We start from the raw sequence: 11,101 nt of genomic DNA on the forward strand, positions 1-11,101 counted from the left end.
TTCTGAGAGACAAATAACACCAGGATCCTTTTCTAAGTAGCTGACAGATGGTAACTGTGCAGGGGCGGGTCTAGCAAAGTTTTGCCAAGGGGCCAGGTAGGACATTAACAGGGAAAGGGGGGCACAAAGAAATACTTTTCTTTCTTACTCTCATTTTTAAAATGTCTAGCTTTTAATAAATAATTATCTGAATCTTACAACCAAAGTTTTTATCTGACGTAAAATGTATAGAAATCATAGATATACCAACAAGAGTGTTTTCCTATAACACCTGGTGGGCCGGTCTCTAGTCAAAATGCCTGGGCAGTTTTTTTGTCCCAGTCCAGCCCTGGGTAAGACACGCGGTGAATTAATCTGAGAAGGCGAATTAAAAAATAAATGGCCGTGCCAGCGGTGCACATCGCAAATTAGCTCCCATAGACCCATTAGTTGTGCTGCTTCTTAATGACGGTATCTTAGCTAACAACCCCCAATTACCAGATTCAACTTGTAATTGGCTAAAAATCACTTAGCCTACTGGTGAGAGGGACGTTGCTAGCTGGCAGTTTTTCCAATGTGGCAGGATGAATATTATGTCTTGGTTCATCCCACTTTCAGTCAGGCGCATTAGGGGGCGCTAGTATAAATAGGAGCAGCCATCTGAGCACCCCTGAATCGCGTACCTGTTATCTCCTTTCGGTCACCTGACTTCGCCCGGTGTTGCAGGTAGGAGCTGCGTACATGTCGTTGTTGCCTCAGCCTGAATTGGCAGTACTTGTGTTGATTGTGGTGTTCGTGTTACAGAGATCACCCGTGGATTTCCTTCCTGAAGCCTCCATCGTGGCTGGTATGTGTGTATTTGGTGCTGTGCGTACATTATTTAGCTGTGGTAAACCAGTGTTGTTTATAGGTCATAGCTGTAGAAGCCTCCTATGGGCTACTCTGTTCATGAATTGAGTGACGCCGTTTAATTGGTACGTAACTCAGCTTCGTTGTGATCTCTGCCTTTTATTGTTGTTTTATAGTAAACGCTTATTATGTATTGCAGGAAGTGTGGGCCTTAGAGGGCAGCCAGTAGCTTTACAGCAAGGTCACTACGGTTTTCTATGCTACGCTAACAGAAGTGCTGCTGCTTTGCCTTTTACCGTCTGTTTCCGTTTGCGAGGGTTATTTTTCCCTGCTGCTGCCAGCCTCTTAAGAGTGGATGTCAGCGTGGACAGCGGCTACATACATGCCGGCTACGGGAGTCAGCTGGCGTGCATGTTGATAGACTGAATTGTTAAATTAAAGTAGTCGGGCGGACAGCAAATTGGAGTAATACGGTAACTCCGTCTGCTCTAGATTTAAGGTTTTATTTAGTTTGTATGTTCGGTTGTTTTGATTTGTAGTTTATTTTTTTTGTTACACCACCGGTAGGAGGCCCTTTATCGAGTTGCGGATCACCAGTGTGTTCCTGCAGTTGGGCTAACCCCAGTGTGTGCAAACTATTTTTTTTGGAATATATTAAAATTTTCTTTGTTTCTTTTATTCAGATGTGGAGGGCCTGACGTGGAGGAGACCGGGGTGCCTTGGTTGTGGGATCCTTTGAGTGTTACACACCTGCATTTTTAGTTTATTAGTGTGAGCGTGTGATAGTGTGCTGCACTTGTGTATTGGTGAGTTTTCTTTTCTTTTTGAGCTGTTTTTGTGCGTGGCATCCCTGCCCCTCCACTGGCAAGCCTCGGCTCGTGTTTTTATATGCTGTTTTAAATCATTATTAATAAATTGTCTGTTTTATCACTGATAAAACAGTATATTGAGTATAATGGATCTTAGTGTCTTCCTGGTAATTAGCATTATTTAGATCCAGTATTCTCTGGGTGAAATTCACAGGGTGGCATTGTCTTTTAAATTGAGTATTTATTCCATCCCCACCTCTTGCTGCCACACCAAGCGACGTTGACATTTCCACATTCCAACACTTCAAATGCTTCAGGAGCTGTCCACTCATCAGCATCAGCACCACGTATATACATGGATACATCTGAAGACTCGAGACAGAATTCACAATTTGTTTTTGGGACTTTCAGGTGTATGGACCAATGTATTTTTTTCTGATCAAACCAGAAAGCTTTAATGAGCAGCTGGATTTGTCTTGCATTAACTGGCTGGACACAGAGGACATCGAAGTGCACCTGATTGAACCAAAAAGCTCGACTTTGTGGGGGTCAAAGTTTGCAGAACTACAAACGCAGTTGGAATCCATAGCTGTGCGTGTTCATGGAGCTTGCATTTTCACCTGCTGGACATCACTACCTGACAAGTTTAACTGTCTTCAGAACATTGCAGAAGCATTATTGACAGTACTTGGCTCTACATGTCTGTGTGAGCAGATTTTCTCTCACATGAGTGTCCTCAGGTCTGAATGCTGGACACTCGTAGACCTGTGTCTCTGTATTAACAAACATGCCATATTGGCCCAGTTTATTTTTCTTATCATTGTTGTGAGGAGACCATAAATAGCATTTGCATTTTCTGTTGTACAGTTCATTTGCTGTTATGGAGTTCTTGTTATGGATAAAAAGTATCTTTTTTTTGTTTCAAAATAGCTGATAACTATTCGCTGATAGCTGCCAACATCTGCGAACAAATATAATCCTATAAAGTTGTTCTATATAGTGTGTAGCTGTTGATATAGAGCGTTATTAAATTTATTGCTAATGCAATCATATGCCACATTGACTTCTGAGGAAATTTTGAATGGCACTCATCTATGGGCTCAAAATGTGGTCATAAATATTTTGTACTTGTAAATCGGTTTTGTACTTGTAAAAAAGATTTGTATGTGTAAAAAAGATTTGTATGTGTAAAAAAAATTTGTGCGTGCGTAAAAAAGATTTGTATGTGTAAAAAAGATTTGTGCGTGGACTTAGCCCAAAAAAACCCTGCAAGTTACAACTACAAATTTTGACCCTATTTTTCTTCCTTTAAGCTGATTGGTCAATGTCATGTCAATCACAAATTAAACAGGTATCTGTAGTTTCAGTTACTTTTACTCGCCAGATTTGAAAACAAATGTAGTTTCTACTCCTTACTTTTTCAAGCGTGTTTGATTCTTATGTGCAGTTATTGTTGCTCCAAACTGACATAAAATTCGGTTTCAAAAATCAAACAGACTTTTAGGGAAGAAGCACTGATGATGCATGATGAATACAATAATGATGTATTCATCATTAGTTATTATGGCACACAAAGAGATAAAAGAAGCCAAAAACATTTATGCATTATTTACAACACTATTAACACTGTTCTACAGGGTAAAAGTGTCAGGAAGTTGTGGTTGTGGTACTTTTATATCTAGCAAGTATATAGCTAGCTAGTTCCATTAGCACTTAACTCCTCGACACGTCAAATGCTCAACAGACTTAAACTAATACCAGTGAAGAAGGAAATTCAGCAGTGTTCATATTAGCTTAGCTTAACTTTTTAAGTGGCAGGTAATTTTAGATGTAACTTTGAAAACAGCCCAATGAACATCAGAAATTACACAAATTTTCTGTGCAGTTTGCCGCAGTCACACTCCTCAGCTAGTTAAAGCTGCAGCTGCTGCGTTTAACTGGAAGAGAAATAAATTTGAGATAACTTCAGTCAAAGATAGAGAAAGATGAATTAAGGCTGAGAGGAAGAAGAGGCCACAGCAGCAGACCATATGATTTGGGCGGGCAGGCAACTTTGACAATTCAATTCGGCTCAGTTTGGCTTTCCATGAAAAAAACAAACAAATTAAAATTAAATAAAAATAAATAAATTTAAAAAAATTTAAAAATTGTTTAGATTGCTGTGATTATACTTAATGTGTGAGTGCAAGTGCTCATACATGCTATACATAATTACAACCATACTGTTCACACACACCTGGTGAGTTTAACTAAGGCTGCGTTCACACTGCATGCGACCCATATCCGATCATGGTATGACAGTTTGAACAGCACAAGTCCGATATTTTCAAATCCGACCTAGGTCACTTTTGTATGTGGTACTGAATCCGATACATATCTGATGTTTTAAAAAGCGACTGCTGTTTGAATGGTCATGTCGCATTAAATCCTTCTTTTACATCACTGACACAAGACAGAAGCCAATTATCAGTGCTGGAGTAGACAAACGAGAAATCATGGTGGCGGAAACTGGAGACGGAGCGAGTCAACCCATATGGAAAAGAAATAGTAAAAACTTATAAAAGACTTGCATAAGATGTGGCCTACTTCATGTAGTGAATCATATAAGGCTTATATGATTTACTCATGAAAGTGGCCACTTTCTCATTACTTTCATATATTGTTTTAGTAAGTATCCAAAACATCCAAGTTTCATTTATATGATTTTTCAAGGGATCTTATATCTGTTTTCAATCTTGTATGCTTTTCATACACGTTTCATACAAGACAGATAAAACTTTATAAGATTTATATATATCTTTTCCATATGGGTATGGACAGAAACTGAGGTTTTGGACTTGATTAGCATATGGGGAGACAATTCTATTCAAGCTGCGCGGAGGTAGCAGCCACTGCTCCAAACAAAGCCATTGTTAAAGCACAGGGTCTCTTTTTTTCACAGTGTCCTTCTTTCTCTAATTAATTTGTCAAAATTCTGTCGGTTATGAGTGTGCAGAAATTGATAGACTGCTGCAACAACACCTACTAGCTCTAGCCATTTTTACTTCCGTAAACAGAGCGTGTTGTGTGTGATGTCTTCTTTTGCGCATGCGGGCCGCTTTGAGGGTCATAAACCGCTCACACTAGAGCGCGTTTGCTGTCTCATTTTATTTGCAGTGTGAACAACCAGACAAAAAAATTGGATTTGATCAAAAAATCAGAATTGAGCATTAAGACCTGCAGTGTGAATGTAGCCTGATTTTCCTGTGTAAATGTGGATGCTACTGACTACTGACTGTAGTGTATATCAAACCATCTAACATTTCACAGGAGGGAAGTGAAGTAATTTCAAACTTGTTATGGTGAAAAAAGTGTGATTCTTCAATACTTTTAACATGTTGTCATCCAGATTTTTAAAGCTACAAAAGATGAGTCCACAATTGAATGATAAAAACACAATTCATACACAAAGTGACCTCTGGTAAGAACAACCATAGAGAAATTGTGTGGCTTTCTCTTTGCTCTGATTACATGCATTTCTAACACTGGTTCACAAGTCACACTGCTACATGAAACTTATTCACACCCTACCAGACGACACACGTCAGATTTGGCTAGAGCAGTAACATCTGCAATGTAGGCAACAGCAAATAGATCGATTTTTTTATTGCCATTGTTTTTCTCTGCCCGTTTACGCTCATTATAATTTATGATGAAAAAGTCTGTAGTAGGAGATATTATTTTATTATAATATTAATAAAGACATTCAGTTAACTTTGCACAAAAAATGGTAAATGTCCAAGCAACATCCATACAGTTACTTTTTAATTTTTACTTTATGACATTTCAGAGCTACTTGCTTTTTTTCACTTTTGTTTCAATAAAAACCTTTTACGTGACTTTTTAAAACACAAGTATCTGTTGTTTTGCTCAAGTGATGTGTGTACTTTGTCATTTCTATCAGGCATCAGTGTGCATATCAATGCTCAGCAACACCAACAAGCCTAAAAGACCAGAGTACAACAATTTGTTGTACATGTACAGAAACAATAAATTTCCATTCTACCCTGCTCTAAGTGGATGATTGCAAATTCTTTCCTTTATTAAGAAAAACATCTTCAGTTTATCTCTGAATGCTGCCTGGCTGGTGGATAACTAACCAGCCAGCTCTAGTTCTTTTGAAGCCTTATTACATCTCTGCATGCTTATTAGCAGAGGTGTGGACTCGAGTCACATGACTTGGACTCAAGTCAGACTCGAGTCATTAATTTTATGACATTAGACTTGACTTGAAAAAATGTTCTAAGACTTGTGACTTGACTTGGACTTTTACACCAATGACTTGGGACTTGAATTGGACTTGAACCGGTTTATTTGAAAAGACTTGATATTTTACCCCAAATATAAAATTTAACATGCATATTATATAGAGATTGAAAATGTGACGTCATTCACGGGTAGAACCGCAAAGGATTCTGGGAACTCGTGGCAAGCGGTACTAGCGCACACAGACTTTCAATTGAAATCAGTTACACAGCGATAAAAAGAAACACAAAAATGTCAAGAAGCCGTTGTATTATTAACTGCATGACAGCCACGGGAAGCCGACGGGTAAAGAGATCGGTTGTTATCGGATTACGTCGTTGAAGAGAAATTGTTCGAGCCATGTTTCCGAAGTAACAAAGAGGTGACTGGATTGCAGCCATTCAAAGACCAAATATAACGTCCCAGAACACTCCAGCTCACAGGTTAGTCTGCTCCAAGCATTTACACGAAGGTCAGTCTTCTGTTGTAGTTATTACGTATTTTATCATAACATAATTGTTGATGTAGGTTACAAGCAAGTCTGGCGCTGAACAGAAATTGTCGCGCTATGCTCCTTTATTTATTGTGCATAAATAGTGAATTGTCCTGACACAATATTGCGTTTCGCTTCTGTTATTATGGTACATTGACAAAAACATATACTTTTATTCACAGGATAAAACAGGTTTTTTGTATCACCAATTGCCCAGTACGATTACAGCATACAGTATTATTGTCACTGCTCCATTTCTGTGATGGGTACCAGAAATTATTTCCACTACTAATTAATTACCGTTGAGCTCAAAGGTCCTATTAATAAACGGTTAAGGAATGTGTATTTATGACGACAATTTGTGAGACTGGTAAACTTATGATACGTACGATGGTCTTTCGTTCTACACGGTGCATTTCAAGGTCCTGCACCCATCCGTCGGTAAACTGTACCTGGGCTTGTTGCAGTGACCTGAAGTTACTAAACTTCATGAGTGTATGCACTCACTCCAAGAACCGTATGATTATAAATATGCATATAAATATGCTACGATGAGATAGCTGACTTCATCTAACTAGCAAATGTTGTACAGGCTACGTTGGTGATACAGTTTTTTTTAATGTGTATGATATTTTTGTCATGCGATTTTAAAGCTGGTCCTACAACCGCATCCAAGAATAACATGCAGCTTATCTCAGAACTGTCGGTGAAAATTATTCTTGGAGCTAGGTTTAATTGAGCTGCATTTTAAAGAGGTGCAATTTCACAATTTGTGTATATTTTCTAAGTTCACTATTTTGTCATGTGTTGAGAAAAACACAGATTTTAAAATTACATGGTCTAATATTTACATTTAGCATATAACTGCAACATTATTTTTTCTTTTTTTTCTTTTTTAAAGACTCGAAAGGACTTGAAATTCAAAGCTTCAGACTTGTGACTTGACTCGGACTTTTACACCAGTGACTTGAGACTCGACTCTGACTTGCCTGACATTACTTGAGACTTGACTTGAGACTTGAGGATAAAGACTTGAGACTTACTTGAGACTTGCAAAACAATGACTTGGTCCCACCTCTGCTTATTAGTTCAAACTGCTTTTCAGGAAGTCACTTCTTTTGCATGTGTGCACCACTGATAAAAATGAACTTGTCAACCCAGCATAACACCCAATAATAATAACCACATCCAGTTTCACATCAGTTTTTTGTAAGTCTTTCTGTGTGTGTGCATGTGTGTGCGTGTGTGTGTGTGTGTGTGTGTTAAATGGCATATCTAAGAGAAGGAAATTTAATCAAATGCAGCTCTTTATGGTTTCATCAAGATTTATTTTTTTTAAAAAGGTCCAATATAAATTATTCTGTTGAACACTGTTAAACATGAAGTAAAACAGGAAGCAACAGAAAAACACTGAACATGGAGACAAAGACTGAATAAATAAACCAAATGCAAGATACACTCAAGAACTAAACTCAGTTAGCTACAAAAAGCCAGACAGATTTACATATTGAATCATTAAACCAGTTAAAGATCATTAAACCAGTTAAAGATTTACATATTGAATCATTAAACCAGAAAGAAATGACTGTACTTGGAAGTAATACACCGCTACAACAAAACCCACAAAACTCAACAAGCCACCAGAGCTTCATTGTGTTTAATATGCCAAAAGTAGACAGTTAACATGTCCCTGGAATTATAAACACATTTGTGATTCACGAACAACCTTAATTTCATTTAAGTTCCTTTATGTTACAACAGCTAAAAGGTTCCCTTGCTCTTGCAATGCTTGGCCATGGCTCACATGCACCACAGCTCAGGACCTAGATTATTGGCCAACCTTAGCCAATCTTAACTCAGATTGAAAAACTTCTTCAGAAAATTTCCTCAGATTAAATCCAATTCCCTTTGGTGGACTTTGACTAGGCCACTCCAAAGTCCTTTTTGTTTCTCTTAAGCCATTAAGACGTCAACTTGTTGGCGTGTTTTGAATCATTGTCCTGCTGCAGAACTCAAATCTGCTTCAGCTTGAGGTCCAAAACAGATAACCAGACATTCTTTTTCAAGAAACTTAGTTCATTTACCACAGCAAGTCTTTCAGGTCAGTTTAACACACAGGTTTGGATTTTTTCCCTTTAATAATAAACGCCTTCATTTATAAACTGCAATTTGTGTTTATATGTGTTATCTTTGTCTAATATTTAAATTTGTTTGATGATCTGAAACATTTAAGTGTGGCAAACATACAAAAACAGGAAATCAAGAAAGGGGTGAACACTTTTTCACAACTGTATATATGCAGACTATTTCACCTTATGTAGGCATGTTGTGAGTAAAACCAGAAAAGCAAACTCTCCACCAATGATTTCCTTGGTGAAATTTGGTTCAGGATACACTTCTCCTGTATATAAACATGTATGATGAAGGCATTAGAGATTGTGTGCCCTGAAAAGCGCCAGGCCTTTGCAAATATCAGCCTGACAAGAAACACAGTTGCCGACAGGATTTCTGATCTTTCAGCGGATTTGGACAGCCAGTTGAAGTCATTTATTGTGTTTTCAGTTGCAATTGATGAAGGCACGGACATTACAGATGTTGCACAACTGGCAATTTTCATCCGCAGAGTTGATGACACATTGACTGTCACCGAGGAGTTCGTGGAGTTGGTACAGATACAGCTGATATTTTCACCGCACTCATCGGCGCGCTGGACAGGGTCGGAGTGGACTGATCCCGCGCTGTCAGCCTGGCTACAGATGGTGCGCCCTCAATGATCGGGAAGAAAGCAGGCGTTGTAAAAAAGTTCAGAGATAAAGTGCAATCTGCAAATGGAGGACGTGATTTTTGGACTTTTCACTGTATTTTGCACCAGGAGGCTTTGTGTTGCAAGTCACTGAAAATGGATAACGTCATGAAGGTGGTCATCCAAACTGTTAATTTCATCCGATCCAGAAGCCTCAATCACCGTCAGTTTGACAGTCTTCTCAGAGAGAAAGACCACATCTATGGCCTGCCATACCACACTGAGGTAAGATGGTTGAGCCGAGGTGCTGTGCTGAGGCGTTTCTTTGATTTACGAGAAGAAATTGAACAGTTTATGGAAGAAAAGGGCAAACCACTGTTAGAATTTCATTCCGCAGAATGGATGCAGGACCTTGCATTTATGGTGGATGTTACAGAGCACCTGAATAACTTGAACAAACAGCTGCAAGGAGGCAACAAAGTTGTCACGCAGTATTATGACAGCATACGTTCTTTCAAGTTGAAGCTGTTATTGTGGGAGATGCAGCTCGCTGGTGGTGATGCAGCCCACTTCCTCTGTCTGAAAAATGTGTGCACGATCCAAAGTGTGGCAGATATGAAGCGGTTTAAAGATAAAGTAACGGGACTGTTACTAGAGTTTGAGCAACGATTTCAGATTTTTGGTGAACTGGAGAAAGACTTCAAAGTTTTTTGCTCACCATTCACCGTGAATCCCCGTCAGTATCCAACTTGAAATAATAGACTTGCAGTGTGACTCGGATTTGAAGGGCAAATTTGCCGCAGCTGGCTTGAACACATTCTATCAGAATCTCTTGCCAGGTTACCCCAACTTGACAGCCCTCGCTGCAAAACTGTTGTGCATATTCAGAACCACGTATCTTTGTGAGCAAGTTTTCTCTGTAATGAGCATAAATAAAACAAAACTGCGCTCAAGGCTCACGCACAGGCACTTGAATCACATCCTGAAGTTAGCTGCCGCTCAGGATGTGAAGCCTGATATTGATGAGCTGGTGAAAGCTAAAAGATGCCAGGTATCAGGAGTCAAATAAACTATGCAACCCCACTGAAAGTGCTGCATGAGACACCCTGATGTAGTTCTGTGATCTGTGATATACTTCTGTGAATCGCCTCTCATCCGAGAAGCTTCTTCAGTTCTAAGGGTCAAATGGTGGAGAGTGTCAGATTTAAACCCAGTGGGAGTTTCCCCCCAAAGAGGGACAAAAGGACCCGCTGGTGATCCTCTACCTAATCACATGAGCCAAGGTGTGAAAAGTGTGCAGATGAACACTACTACTGAATGGGAGTGCCTAAAGAGCCAGTTGTTTGCTTGTTCTCTGCTTCAGGGAGCAGTCCTCTACTTTCCACTCTTACATGTACCAGCCCTCCCTCCCCTCACCTCCCTCATACAACACATCACTTGCACACAATCAAAGGAAATTAATATGGTAAACTGTGAAAATCTACCGATAATTTTACTGTTATTGAATGGAATAATTATGAAACAAACACCTCAGTTTCTGACATTTAATTGTTTCTGTTTCTTGATTTAGCTGAGAACTGATAAAACACATTATTATGCTGTCAGATATGAGAACACAGATCTTTCTTCTCCAACTTACTGTAAGCCAAAGCTTCATATTAAACATTTACTGTCTGCATATCTTTTCAGTGTGTTAAATTTTATAGAATTTAAATCACTGTCTCTTTAAATTGTCATTTAAAATAATGTTGCCGTGTCATCCTAGGCCAGGTTTCAAAAGATGGCAGTTTATAACAGCTGACTAGATAGCTCGATTGACCGTGGAGTCAGTCAGCTTTGACCTGAATGAATACCAAACTACTTTACTTATTCTCCAAGCAGGAATGTTAACAGAAGTTAAACAAGAACCAGCTAGAAAAATATTAACAAAGTAAACAGTATGCT

At 38.9% G+C, this 11,101-nt stretch overlaps 1 pseudogene; it reads left to right on the forward strand.

Annotated features, from left to right (window-relative positions):
- The first annotated feature begins 8,834 nt into the window (after positions 1–8,834).
- On the forward strand, positions 8,835–9,910 carry LOC147323235 (general transcription factor II-I repeat domain-containing protein 2 pseudogene; annotated as a pseudogene).
- The last annotated feature ends 1,191 nt before the right edge of the window (positions 9,911–11,101 follow it).

Source organism: Aulonocara sp. 'chitande type north' Nkhata Bay, linkage group LG8 (assembly GCF_057382095.1).
Source record: "Aulonocara sp. 'chitande type north' Nkhata Bay isolate Kocher_YH1m ecotype deep benthic linkage group LG8, A_spYH_male_GT1.1, whole genome shotgun sequence".
In the NCBI taxonomy this organism is placed as follows: Eukaryota; Metazoa; Chordata; class Actinopteri; order Cichliformes; family Cichlidae; genus Aulonocara; species Aulonocara sp. 'chitande type north' Nkhata Bay.